Raw genomic sequence first — 12510 nt, 5'->3', positions numbered from 1 at the left:
TATTGACCCAGAAATTGAAAGGACTCTTAAGAAGAACAAAAGAGACAACAAAAACAACAACAACAAAAACAAAAACAAGACCCCAATAAAAACCAGAGTTACCGAGCCAGAAATTATGGCTACACTCATGGATTACGCTAGGTCAGGAGTGGCCGGGGGTAACAAACAGTATAGTTAGACCCCAAATTAATGCACACCATTTTGAAATTAAGCCATCATTGCTTAATATGTTGCAAAATAACGTAACATTTTACGGGTTACCTAACGAAAATCCTAATACCCATTTGACAAATTTCTTAGAAATTTGTGACACTTTTAAAATTACTGATGTAACTGCAGAAGCAATCAAACTTCGCCTTTTTCCTTTTACTTTGAAGGATCGAGCCAAAGAGTGGTTAACTTCTATGCCAGCCGCATCATTTGAGACTTGGGAGAAATTAGCCCAAGCATTTTTATTAAAAAAATTTCCTTTAGCAAAAACCGCAAGAGTCATTAAAGAGTTAACATCTTTTTCTCAAAATGATAATGAAACTCTTTATAAGGCTTGGGAACGTTTTAAAGAACTTCAACGTTTATGCCCACACCACCAATTGCCCGCTGAACTTTTAATGCAAACATTTTATAATGGACTAAATCCTACAACTAAAGGTTCATTGGACGCTATGTCTGGAGGGTTATTCATGAAGAAAACATCTGCCCAAGCAAGAGAACTTTTGGAGGATATGGCAATTACCAGTAGTATGTGGCCTGCGGAACGTGGACACATACCAATAGTGAAACCATCATCCTCGGCAACATCATCAGTTAAAGGTATAGTGAATCTTGATCCAGTTGCGATGTTGCAAGCCCAATTTTCTGCCTTATCGCAGAAAATTGATAGGTTTATGGCACCGTGTGATCCTAATGGTAAGCCAATCCAAACGGATGTGGATTACGAAGGTATGAGCGAAATTGAACAGGTAAATTTTGTCCAAGGGCAAAATAAAAACAATAACCCTTATTCCAATACATATAATCCTGGATGGAGAAATCATCCTAACTTTAACTGGAAAGATAATAATAATAATGCTAATGCTAATCAAAATCGTACCACTAATTATCAAAATCAATCAAGAGATACGATTAGCAATTTATCTTCTAAAATCGACAAATTTATTGATGCTATGAGCGGAAAAATAAGTAATCACGACGATGGTTTTAAACGGATCGAGAATAAATTCGATCAGCTTATTAAAAACCAATCATCTAGCATCCATAATTTGGAGGTTCAAATTGGACAACTCGCTAAATCAATTCCATCACGCAAAGAGGGAAGTCTTCCAAGCCATACGGAAGAAAATCCGAAAGAGCATGTTAAGGCTATCACTCTTCGTTCAGGGAAAAATTACTTAGGTCCAGAAATGCCAGGAAATTCGACTTTACCTAGAACTGATTTACCAAAGTCCAAAGAAGATACATTACATCAAAAAGATGCACCAATTGACTCTAGTACAAAAACTTTTGTACCCAAACCACCTTTTCCACACAAAGTCCGCAATAAGGACGATGACAAACAACTTTTAACATTTTTAGACAAACTTAAAAATTTGCATATTAATTTGACGTTTATGGATGCAATTACGCAAATTCCCAATTATGGTAAATTCCTCAAAGATTTAATTTCAAAGAAAATCAGTTGGGAAGGAATTTCATCCATTTCACTAAATGAAGATTGCAGTTCAATTGTGTCAAGTAATTTGCCCACAAAACTCAAAGATCCCGGATGTTTTACCATTCCGTGTAAATTGGGAGATATTGAATTTCCCAGTTGTCTCTGTGATTTAGGAGCAAGCATTAACTTGATGCCGTTATCTATTTTTAATCAGTTAGGCTTAGAAGAAGATATCAAACGTACCAATATGGTTTTGCAATTAGCGGATCAAACCACTAAAAGACCATACGGTATAATTGAGGATGTTTTAGTTAAAGTTGAAAAATTTATTTTTCCTACCGATTTCGTTATTTTAGATTTTGCTTATGACGTTAATTGTCCGCTAATCTTTGGTAGACCGTTCATGAACACGGGACGTGCTCTAGTTGATGTGTCGGAAGGGAAAGTAGTTTTACGAATAGGGGATGATAAGATTGAGTTTGATATGAACCAAGCGATGAAATATCCTATGGAAGATTTCGCTTGTATGAAACTTGATTTGATTGAAGAATGTGTCAATGGCATTGTTCAAAAAGAAGAAATAATAGAACCTATAATGAGTGAGGAACTAGAAGATAAGGACCCAGAACCTTTGATTCGAGAAGATGGACCGGTTCCGCCTTCGATTATAGTTCCACTTAAATTAGAACTTAAAGAATTACCAAGTCATTTGAGGTACGCTTTCTTAGGCGAAGGCAATTCTCTACCTATAATTATCTCTAACAAATTAACACAAGTTCAAGAAGAGAAATTGAAAGAAGTTGTTAGAAATAGGATAGGAAGTATGGGTTGGCAAATTTCAGACTTAAAAGGTATTAATCCGAGTATCGTAATGCACAGAATTCACTTAGAAGAAGATAAGCCACCTAAAGCGGATAGGCAAAGATGCCTAAATCCGAATATGAAAGAAGTAGTCAAAAATGAGATTACTAAACTTCTGGACAATGGAATCATCTACCCTATTTCGGATAGTGAATAGGTTAGTCCAATCCATTGTGTACCTAAAAAGGGAGGCATAACAGTTGTAAGGAATGACGAAGGTGAATTAATACCTACACGAACCACCACTGGTTGGAGGGTTTGTATAGATTATAGGAACCTTAATAAAGCAACTAGGAAAGATCATTTTCCTCTTCCTTTCATTGATCAAATGATCGAAAGGATAGCTGGTCATGCTTTCTACTGTTTTCTAGATGGTTACTCCGGATTCTTTCAAATATATATCTACCCGGATGACCAGGACAAAACAACCTTCACGTGTCCTTACGGAACATTTGCATATAGGAGAATGCCCTTTGGTCTATGTAACGCACCTGCAACATTTCAACGTTGTATGACTGCAATTTTTAATGATTTCATTGAAGATATCATGGAAGTTTTTATGGATGATTTTTCAGTTTATGGGGATTCTTTTGATTCGTGCCTAAAAAACTTGGATAAAGTTTTGTCTAGGTGTGAAGAAACAAATTTGGTATTAAACTGGGAAAAATGTCATTTCATGGTTGACGAAGGAATTGTTTTAGGTCACAAAATATCTGAAAAAGGATTAGAAGTGGATAGCGCAAAAACTTCAGTAATAGAAAAATTACCCCCGCCAACTACTGTTAAGGGAGTAAGATCATTTTTAGGACATGTCGGTTTTTACAGAAGATTTATCAAGAATTTTTCTGTAATTTCCAAACCACTTACTAATCTACTCATGAAAGATTCAACCTTTGATTTTAATGAAGAATGCGTTAAAGCTTTCGAAACGTTGAAAACAGCTCTAGTCAGTGCACCTATTATTTCTAAACCCGACTGGGATTTTGATGCTCGTAAATTATATAGAGGTTAATAGGACAAGTGTATCCTATCGCAGCAAGTAATATAGTGCTAAGCACAGGATCGAACCACAAGAACTATTTATCACAACTAGTCGGCCCAAGGTAGGCACACAATTGTTCGGAAGGTTGAATATGTGGTGGAGTGATTAAAGAGGCAAATTTTCTAAAATAAAAGATAAAAGCGTTTGACAAGGAAGAATTCGAATTAATTGATGAAACAATCTAAGATGGGGATTCCCTTAATTGGATCCCATGTATGAGTTACTGGGATTTAGTTTCATATCATAATGATAATTGACGGTAACCACCTAATTAACCACGTGGAGATTGTCAATCTCCTGTAGTCTAATCACATGCATTTGGTTGACGGCTTGATTAGGCATATAACCTAGGGCATGCAAAGCATTAGGGTCTATGGTGATTAAGGCTAAAGCCGTAGCCCAGCCACTAGCCCGCACTCCTAGTGGTCTCTAGCGAGGTCAGATTATGCTAATTCAGATTAGGTAATTCCTTGGTCAGGTAACTACCTATCTGCAATCCTAAATTTGTCAGACTCAAGGCGTTAGGTTCTGCTATGTCAGGCTAGTTGATTATCATCGAATCTCATTCTAGCAATCATCCTATCCCTGACAAATCTAAGACATTAAGCTCGCATAATCTAATCAATTGGAAACAATCCAGTAAACTAAATCCCTAATCATACATGGTTATGCAATCAAATCATCCCCATCCCAGATTGGTTAGGGATTAGTTCATAGTTAAACTAAACAAGCAATTATACCACGCATTATAAGCCTGAATCATCATTAATTCAAATAAGCAAAAAGTAAGAGACAGAATAAGGAATTAGGAATATAAAACCCGATTTCGTCTGATCCTGATCACAAATTAGGAGAGGACTCTCCTATTTCAATCTTCAAGAAGCTAAAGAACTGTTACAATCGAAGTAAATCAAAAATAATAAAAACTAATACAAGGAAAGAAAAAGAGAAGAACAAAAAGGGAAAGGAAGTAACCTAACAAAGATGACATCCTGTTCTATTTATAGTGGAGGCTTAGTTAGGGGTAGTTTGGGCATTTTGCAGGTTGAAATTCGCGCCTAGGGAGTGAGGAAACGTTGGGAAATTGCTTCCCAGCGTTTCGTCTCGTTGAGACAAGAGGGTGTCTCGACGAGACACTAGGCGTCTCGTCGAGACACCACACGATGGTTCCCTTTGGGAACCATCGGCCCGCCTCGTCTCGTCGAGACGGGCAGTGTCTCGACGAGACAGGCACTGTCTCGGCAAGACATGCACTAAATTGGGGCTGAGTCCGGTTTTTCTTTGTTTTGGTCCCTGGACTTCTGAAATTTGCTTCGACGGTCCCTGAATTGTCCGGAGGTGCTCCACAAGGCACGGGTCTGGTTCGAAAATGCTCAATCAGTCCCAAAACGCCTGAAAATACAAAAAATGCCATAAATAATGGAAATTACTGATTTTAACTGAAAGATAGCAAAATGATACTGAAATTGAATGGAAATAAAGCAAAAACGAGCTAAAACAATCCTAAAAACCCTATATAAATGGGAGCTATCAACCCCCCCCCCACACTTGAATCTTGCTTGTCCGCAAGCAAGAAAGAATCAAAGGCAACGAAAACTCAACAAATAGCTCACGTACACAGACAAAGATCCACTGCACTTTTATCATCTATACGGTCTCAGACTACTCAAGTTACAATTAAAAACAAAGTGAACCTCAGATAAATCTCCAAAACTGATTAATTAGTTTTATCAACCAACACTTTGCGAAAACGAAAAGGCGAGGACTACGATTGCTAGCTCACAGGTGGTCGCTCTTGCACTCAAGTGTTTGGGTGAAATATGAATTTGGCGAACGCTCTACAGTCTATTGCACAAAATGGTCACGCTGGAATTGCATCATCCATCCAGTCGAAATTACGCATCACAATCAAACAAGATTATAGGTCTTCAAAGGGTTGTAACATAGGCTAAGGTTTGGGGTAGGAAAAAGGGAATTTAGGCTAAAAGTTAATGACTCAACTAGCTGGAATATTTTTTTGCAAAAATTGGCACTTTTCCCGCCATATGCGAGATAGAAGCTTAAGGTTGATTTATTTCAGTTTGGGAAGTAATTAAAGAATGCCTTTTATCATTTCCTCTATAATTTATTCGGTTCAATTTTGAACCATAAATATTTCTTTTCTTTTCTTTTGAGATAGAGGGGACAAAGGGTCAATTTGAATTGGTTACTTCTTCTATTTAGAATTACAACCTTTCAATGGTAGCTAATGGAAATTTGAAGGATGTGTGCCTAAGGATTTTCTAACCGAAATTGAGTCAATTAACTTGGGTGAGAAAGGGTATTTAGGAAGGCTAAGGACTTGTAACAAGGTTGATCAAAGAAAATGGGTAAATAAGGCTCAAAGGGGCTTATCTAGTGGAATTGGTAAGGGATTTTGGCTAATCAAAGAATAGGCTAAGTTCACAAAGGGCTAAACCTAGATTGCCTAATCATTTCAAGTTCAATTATAACACAATATTCAACCAGTATTGGATGCAATTCCTATGAGCATAATGACAATAACTGTAATCCCACACCTAAGAGATCGATTGTTCCTAAAAATGAGTCTAAAATATTGACCTTTAGACTCTAGCTCACAATTTAGGGGTTATTTGCAACAATCCTAGCATCACCTAACGAAACGTTCCATGTCAATCTTAGTTAAATAACACTCTTTTAAGACTCAAATGTTGTTCACAAGTTTTTGCTTGCATGCACCGATTTCAACTGAGCTTTCAGACTTTCAAAGCACAATTTCAATTGTAATGTCAGGATTGCTAGATGCATCAAAAATCAACTGCCTAAGATTCTTTTTATTTCTAATACTGAAAGCAAAATATTGAAAGCAAAAGCTAAACATGCCGCAAAACACAAATACAAATAGTGGCATAAAACATGCAATTGGTACATGTACAAAATGTCCTATCCTATTGCCTCCTCCCCCACACTAAATCATGCATTTAATTCCAAAAGATGCATATTTATGAAATTGAACAGTAAGTGAAAGAAAAGAGATAGGATAGGAAAAACTCCCTTAGGGGGCCTCTATGTAACGCAGTGTTTCCACTACGCCCAAGTTATCTTCATAAATTTTCAGACGCTGCCCATTGACCTTGAAAGGGGCATTGTGGCCGTTTGTGATCTCGACTGCTCCGGAGGAGAATAACTGGGTGACCTCAAACGGTCCATACCACCTCAACTTCAGCTTACCAGGGAATAATCGTTGCCTGGAGTTGTACAGTAAAACCTTATCCCCTACCTCAAAGTGGCGTTTGATTATTCTCTTGTCATGCCATCTTTTCGTCCTCTCCTTGTAGATCCGTGAATTCTCATAGGCACTGAGCCTGAACTCTTCCAGGGCATCAAGCTGCAATAACCGTTTCTCACCTGCAACTCGTGTATCAAAGTTTAGAAAACGGGTAGCCCAGTAGGCTTTATGTTCGAGTTCTACAGGGAGATGACATGCCTTACCGTAAACTAGCCTGAATGGGGACATGCCAATTGGTGTTTTGAACGCTGTCCTATATGCCCACAAGGCATCATCTAATTTGAGTGACCAATTATGCCTAGAGGAATTTACTGTTTTTTCAAGAATGGTTTTGATCTCTCTATTTGACACTTCAACTTGACCACTGGTCTGGGGATGATACGGGGTAGCCACTTTATGAGTGACCCCGTATTTATGCAGGACCTGTTTAAAAGCTTGGTTACAAAAATGAGACCCGCCATCGCTAATAATGGTGCGGGGGGTGCCAAACCGTGTGAAGATATTCTTTTGCAATAATCGGATGACAGCCCGCGCATCATTACTAGGCAGGGCTACAGCCTCCACCCATTTAGAAACGTAGTCCATGGCTACAAGGATGTACTCGTTATTGAACGACTTCGGGAAAGGTCCCATAAAGTCTATCCCCCAAACATCAAAGATTTCACAGACTAAAATTGGTTTCATAGGCATGGCATGTCTCTGTGAAATGTTACCAGTTCGTTGACACTTATCACAGTTTTTAACAAAATTAAAAGCGTCATGGAAGATTGTGGGCCAATAGAACCCACTCTGGAGTACCTTAGCTGCAGTTCTGTCCATGCCATGGTGGCCACCTACCTCTTTAGAATGACAGAATGCAAGGACGGAAGCTACCTTCTCCTCAGGAATGCACCGACGGATGATGTTGTCGCCACAAACCTTGAATAGGTAGGGATCATCCCAGAGGTACTGCTTTGCGTCGTGCAGGAACTTCCTCCTCTGCTCGTAAGAGAGGTCTGGAGGGATCAGCTTTCCTACAAGGAAATTAGCAAAATTGGCAAACCAATGGACATGTCTAATTGACAGTAAGTTCTCGTCGGGAAATGTCTCCTGGATGTCTGCATCGGTGTCTGTATCCACCTCCTCTTGTTCCAATCTAGAAAGATGATCAGCAACCACATTTTCAACTCCCTTCTTATCTCGTATCTCCAGATCAAACTCCTGCAGTAATAGAATCCACCCAATGAGTCTAGGTTTGGCATCCTGTTTTGAAAACAAATACCTCAATGCAGCATGGTCAGTGTAAACAATAACTTTTGAAAGCACCAAATATGAACGAAACTTGTCAAGTGCAAAAATCACAGCTAATAACTCTTTTTCTGTGGTGGTATAATTTAATTGAGCGCCATTCAGAGTTCTACTAGCATATGAAATTGGTCGGCAAATTTTATCCACTTTTTGACCTAAGCATGCACCTACAGCTGTGTCACTGGCATCACACATTAGCTCGAATGGTAAATCCCAGTTGGGACTAACCATTATGGGAGCTTTAATCAATTTGTCTTTTAAAGTGTTAAAAGATTCAAGACATTCAGGTGTGAAAACAAAATTGGCATCCTTCAGCAACAATTGGGTCATAGGCCTGGCAATTTTAGAAAAATCCTTAATAAAGCGCCTATAAAAACCAGCGTGGCCTAAAAAACTCCTAACTGCTTTGACACTGGAAGGGGGAGGTAGTTTTTCGATCACCTCAACTTTAGCAGGGTCTACCTCAATCCCTTTTCGTGATACCTTATGCCCTAAAACTATACACTCAGTGACCATAAACTGACACTTTTCCCAGTTTAGGACTAGGTCAGTTTCCTCACATCTTTGCAGCATTAATCCCAAGTTATGCAAACAGCTATCAAAAGTAGTACCAAAAACAGAAAAATCATCCATAAAGACCTCCATGAATTTTTCTATCATATCATAAAATATAGCTGTCATACACCTCTGAAACGTAGTAGGTGCATTGCACAACCCAAAGGGCATCCGTCTATATGCAAATGTCCCAAAAGGGCAAGTGAAAGTGGTCTTTTCCTGATCGTCAGGATCCACTGATATTTGCATGTAGCCCGAATACCCATCCACACAACAGAAGAAAAACTTACCTGCCATGCGTTCAAGCATTTGATCAATGAACGGAAGAGGGAAATGATCCTTCCTGGTGGCGTCGTTTAATTTCCTGTAGTCCACGCACATTCGCCACCCGGTAGTTTTCCGCACCGGGATTAGTTCATTCTTCTCATTCAATGTCACTGTTGTGCCCCCCTTCTTCGGCACCATATGCACGGGACTCACCCACTGGCTGTCAGAGATTGGATAGATCATCCCTGCATCAAGAAACTTAATTACCTCAGCCTTCACTACTTCCTTCATTTTTGGGTTGAGTCTTCTCTGTGGTTGAGCAGTCGGCTTCACCTTATCCTCCATATAGAGCCGGTGTTCACAGAGAGACGGGCTGATTCCCTTGATGTCAGACATTTGCCATCCAAACGCTCCCTTGTGCTTCCTCAGCACCTCCACCAAGCGATCTTCCTCCGGACCTGTAAGTTCAGCCGAAATAATCACAGGTAAGTGCAAAGGAGGTGCCAAGAACACATATTTTAAATGGGCAGGTAAGGGTTTGAGATCGAGGGTTGGTGGTTCTTCAATCGAGGTCTTAGGCCTTGTCTTGGTTCCTCTGTCCAGGAGTTCATCGTGCTGGGCCCAATGACAACCCTCTTTACCTTCTCCCTCGGTCTCCAAATCCAATGGCTCCTCATCTAGTTCAATACTCAGGTTCCGTTCTTCAGTTTCCTGGAAAACATTCTCAACCAAAGAGTCAGTTACGCTCAGAAAATTACAACATTCATCATCAACAGGAAATTTCATAGATTTTAGAATGTTGAATTCAACTTCCTCATTTTGAAGCCTGAGAATCAGTTTGCCTCCCTCAACATCAATCAGTGTTCGTCCAGTGGCGAGAAAAGGCCTCCCTAACAAGATCGGGACTTGATCATCTTCTTCAATGTCCATGATCACGAAGTTAGCTGGGAAGATGAACTGATCTACCTTGACCAAAAGGTCTTCCACCACTCCAACCGGACGCCTTATAGACTTGTCAGCCAACTGAATTGTGACTGACGTAGGCTTTGGGTCTCCCATTCCTAATTTCCTGTAAACAGACAACGGCATAAGATTTATGCTTGCACCAAGATCACATAAAGCACGTTTAAAATGAACCTTGCCTATTGTACAGGGAATGCTAAAACTACCAGGATCTTTAGATTTTTTAGGTAACGGATTTGTTAGCATGGCAGAACATTCCTGGCTTAGCATTACAGTCTCATGATCTCCTAATTTTCTCTTTTTAGAGATCAGCTCTTTTAAAAAATTTCCATACACAGGCATATTCTCAAGAAGTTCAAGAAACGGGAGGTTAATCTTGATTTTCTTAAACACATTTAACATTTTGGAATAATCCTTGTCTAACTTAGCTCTCCCAGAAGTAGGATAAGGCAAGGTAACCTGTGTTGGTGGTACATCAGTTTCAGTAATCGGAGTTGGATCAGAAACACTTACCTGTGGAGCAGACGGGGTAGAGATATTACCAGGAATGGGGTCTGAAGCCTTGTCTTGCTGAGGCACAAAGTCTGGTGCGCTTACCTGTGTTCCGCTCCTAAGCGTGATTGCTCGTGCTTCCTCTTCTACCAATTTACTGACCTGTGTTTGAAGCCTTTGGAAGAAAGCTTCATTGTGTGCCAACCTTCCTTCTATGACACTCAGGCTCTCTCTCAGGACATCTATACTTCTCTCCCATTCAGTCTCAGAATCTGATCCTCGGTGTCTGTCCTGCTGCCAAAGTGTGCTATTCGACCCATACTATTTTAGATAATGGATCTGTTCAAGTACCATCGGGCACTCCACGTTCTTGTGCCCTCCGCTGCAAACCTCACAGCTTGCTACTGGTTCTGGTGATTTCAGGTGAGTCCCCAGCAGATCTACTTTTTCTGTAAGCGCTGCTATCTGATGATTTGATTCTGAAAATATTCCAGGGAACTCTTCGGCTGTTGTGCCTCTTCTTGGAGCCGGCTTCTCAACTTGCCAACATGCACTTCGTTCAGCTAATTCTTTCATCAGATTGTACGCTTGAACTGCAGTCTTGTTGAATAGATTTCCTCCCGCTGCTGCATCCAGAAAGGCGCGGCTGACAGGAGATATCCCTGAGTAGAACATGTCAACAAGCTGGTACCGCTGTAACCATGGTGGGGGCACCATCTTAACAACTTCTGGAACCTCTCCCAGGCTAGATGCAAGTTCTCACTGTCGGACTGCCTAAACGAGGTGATGTCGCTTCTGAATTGTGCAGTCTTTGACGGAGGGAAGTACTTTGCTAGAAACGCTGATACTGTAGTGTCCCAGTCAGTGAGAGACCCTGGCTCAATGGATTGTAGCCATTCTGCAGCTTCTTCTTTCAGAGAAAATCTAAACAGCTTCTGGAAGATCTGTTCAGATGTGACGTCTTCGCACTTGAAAGTGCTGCAGTATTCCATGAATTTGTCAAGATGTGAGTTAGGATCTTTGTAGTAATCCCCACCGAACTGTCCCGAGTTCTGGATCATCTGAATCATTGTTGGTCTGATTTCAAATGACATTGCTGTTATTGTCGGATCGAGGATGCCAGAGGTGCTTATAGGCCGCTTTGCCCTCAACAACTCCATGACCGACGGATCTTCGGCCATTGTGTCCCCCTTTTACATCCTGCAAGAACAATATCAGCTTAAGAATCAAGATGCAATGATGAGTAATTCCCAGAACCTCGGTTCATGGAATTCCAAACAATTATATAAACCTATCACCAAAAGTAAACTAGTTATAAACAAAAATAGTCCCCGGCAACGGCGCCAAAAACTTGATGCTCGTAAATTATATAGCGGTTAATAGGACAAGTGTATCCTATCGCATCAAGTAATACAGTGCTAAGCACAGGATCGAACCACAATGACTATTTATCACAACTAGTCGGCCCAAGGTAGGCACACAATTGTTCGGAAGGTTGAATGTGTGGTGGAGTGATTAAAGAGGCAAATTTTCTAAAATAAAAGATAAAAGCATTTGACAGGGAAGAATTCGAATTAATTGATGAAACAATCTAAGATGGGGATTCCCTTAATTGGATCCCATGTATGAGTTACTGGGATTTAGTTTCATATCATAATGATAATTGACGGTAACCACCTAATTAACCACGTGGAGATTGTCAATCTCCTGTAGTCTAATCACATGCATTTGGTTGACGGCTTGATTAGGCATATAACCTAGGGCATGCAAAGCATTAGGGTCTGTGGTGATTAAGGCTAAAGCCGTAGCCCAGCCACTAGCCCGCACTCCTAGTGGTCTCTAGCGAGGTCAGATTATGCTAATTCGGATTAGGTAGTTCCTTGGTCAGGTAACTACCTATCTGCAATCCTAAATTTGTCAGACTCAAGGCGTTAGGTTCTGCTATGTCAGGCTAGTTGATTATCATCGAATCTCATTCTAGCAATCATCCTATCCCTGACAAATCTAAGACATTAAGCTCGCATAATCTAATCAATTGGAAACAATCCAGTAAACTAAATCCCTAATCATACATGGTTATGCAATCAAATCATCCCCATCCCA

General features: G+C 40.2%; 2 non-coding genes across 2 annotated transcripts; one reads left to right on the top strand and one right to left on the bottom strand.

Annotated features, from left to right (window-relative positions):
- Positions 1-485: 485 nt before the first annotated feature.
- Positions 486-592, bottom strand: LOC136216123 (small nucleolar RNA R71). Its single transcript, XR_010683114.1, has one exon. It is a non-coding gene; the product is annotated as a small nucleolar RNA R71 (small nucleolar RNA).
- Positions 593-11103: 10511 nt separating this feature from the next.
- LOC136216242 (small nucleolar RNA R71) lies at positions 11104-11210 on the top strand. Its single transcript, XR_010683237.1, has one exon. It is a non-coding gene; the product is annotated as a small nucleolar RNA R71 (small nucleolar RNA).
- Positions 11211-12510: the final 1300 nt, after the last annotated feature.

The sequence above is a fragment of the Euphorbia lathyris genome, chromosome 1, assembly GCF_963576675.1.
Source record: "Euphorbia lathyris chromosome 1, ddEupLath1.1, whole genome shotgun sequence".
Lineage (NCBI taxonomy): Eukaryota > Viridiplantae > Streptophyta > Magnoliopsida > Malpighiales > Euphorbiaceae > Euphorbia > Euphorbia lathyris.
The sequence above is the reverse complement of the archived record's forward strand: the minus strand, read 5'-3'. Positions and strand labels throughout refer to the sequence as shown.